The sequence below is a fragment of the Engraulis encrasicolus genome, chromosome 5, assembly GCF_034702125.1.
Source record: "Engraulis encrasicolus isolate BLACKSEA-1 chromosome 5, IST_EnEncr_1.0, whole genome shotgun sequence".
Taxonomy (NCBI): domain Eukaryota; kingdom Metazoa; phylum Chordata; class Actinopteri; order Clupeiformes; family Engraulidae; genus Engraulis; species Engraulis encrasicolus.
Window position 1 is genome coordinate 15,245,199 of NC_085861.1, and position 2,500 is coordinate 15,247,698.

Below are 2,500 nucleotides of genomic sequence, written 5' to 3' on the forward strand. Positions count from 1 at the left end.
CACACACACATATAAATACACAGAGAGAGCGACTGGCTAAAGTGAAAGCTAAGCTTTTTCTGTGATGTTGTGCTCTCAGCATTTTGCTAGAGACTGCTCTAAAATATGGCCGTGAAGATTGAGAACTTTTTAACTGGGGCGCCACAAAACAAGTCGTCTTGTTAGCTTCACTGGGCCCCAAAAAACTCTAAGTAAAACCCATAAAATACAGTGATGTACAGTGTACATTATCTACACATTTAAGTTGAAAACAAATGTTTTTTTTTATCCCCATTCACCACGTAATGAATGGGTGATGGTTAAGCTAGAGTACTTTGGAGTGGACTGTGTGTGTACTGTGTCGCAGCTTCCCAATACGCATCCTCATCTTCTTACAATGGTATTAACCTGTTAAGGCATGGCTTTATACATTTGCTGTTGCCAGAATGACAATGACCAAGTCGTAGTGCATTACTAAAGGCCTTGTGCTATGTCATTGTAGTGTAGAACTATGGTAGTAAACTTTTCAATGTCTATTACGGCGTGCATTATGGGGCTATGGAAAGTTCAAACCTGGCACACATTATTGTTGGCCAATTAGGCCTTTTTTATTGCAATTATGCCAAACAAGTTCCATTTTGAAGCGAAGCAGAAAAAACGACTACCAGTTTCCATAGAAAGCAGCGGGTTTAAGTTTATGTCTATATATCACAACATTCTACTTGTCCTGCTTCAAATGCATTGAGCTTAAGTTGTGTGGCAACGCGTGATAAAGGTCCGTTACTGTTACAATGAATGTATGTCCATTTACAGTACAGACGGCGGTGAGCTCCTCTCCCTTTGCGTAAGATTAACAAGAAGAGCAAACACTCTAGACAAACTCCAGACTGGCGGTAACCGTGGCTAAAGGGACACATACTGTACTGTACGTATTGATCAGACATCACAGAAGAAATCCCACTGACCTAAGTTACGAAAACAGGATTTAACAAAACATCCAGCTCTAAAAGTGACGACTGAGGTGCCCTTGAAAAATGCACCTAAACCCACATTGCTCCAGGGACTGTAACCAATATAGCCTGTAAATAAATGTAAGTCGCTTTGGATATAAAAGCATAAGTCTTAAGTGTGATATAAGAGTAAGTAAGTTGGATTTACAGTGTAACTGCACTTTCAGTTACTTCACTATACCTACATGGTTTCACTCAAAGCGGTGGGAATATTTTGTTATTTCTGACACTTTTGTTTCTTTACTGTAAGCAGCTGGATGTGTTACGGTCAAAATTGACCGTTTTGAAACTTCATTCTTAAATAACTTCTCTATTTTTCATCATACACAAATGACACTTCATGATATCCTCCAGCTAACCTATCCAAATGGTCAAAATGAAATATAATGAAATTCCTAAATAGCCTAATTGTGGAAGATACATGAACTTGTTACATTCATGGTGTTTCGGTCAAAAATGACCGGACCATTAATTTACATCTCCCAAAGTTACATTCAGTTATATTACATTCACTTTACTCTCATATTCTTTTTTGTTAGGCTTTTCAGAATACAACCATATGTGCCACATTAGTATAGATGTTTACAGTTAGTTGAAATAGGCCTACTTGAAAAAAGTAAAGGTGTTCCAAACGGCCTGAAAGCCTCTGAGAGGCCCTAGACTCCAGAGGGTTAATAAAACGAATTGGTGCAAGATAAGAAAAAAAGCCGACAAATCACTAAAACAAAGCAGAGAAACATTTAAATCACATTGGAAATGTTTTAAATCGATGTCTAAAAGGTATTAATCACAAAATGTGCAAATCAGACTTTTAATCAATGGATTATTACCTTTTTTGTGTATACCTATAGGCGGTCAATTTTGACAGTTAACACCATGAACGTAACCATGTTTCTAACACAAACAGAGGGTTAAGCAGCTGTTCAGCTCAATACTAACATGTCAATCAAATGCAAAGATTGATTTAATCAAATTGATTTTTTTTTTTCAATCTTTTTAACAGTTAGGCCTACATATTCAGCCCGATATATAACAAAAATCAGTCAGTCAAATGGACGTGAGCCTTTCACCCTGTTACAATGTCTAGGTCTGTCAAGTGCTTATGCTGAACATTATTTCTACCTGTGGGATATGGGGAGCAGAGCCGCTGGCAGCATTGGCCGGGCCCAGGACAAAGTCGTCTGAAAGCCCAACTGTCCCCCTACGTCTGTTCCCATGGCTGATGGTACACATTGGGCTAGCCTGGTAGTTTTACTCTGTGGTTACGAGCTATGATTATGTCCTCGATTGTAAGTCGCGTTGGTTTTAAAAGCGTCTGCCAAATGCAATGCAATGTAATGTAATGTAAGGTAATGTAGTGGTTAGCCTGGCAGTTTTACTCTGTGCTGCACCTGCCACATCATTTCCCTCCGTGTTTCATGCATAATGACCCAAGATAGTGCTCTAGTCCACCTCTCTGGCCCAACACTGAACATCAGTGGAGTCAAGTGGTGACTCTCCACTATATCTCT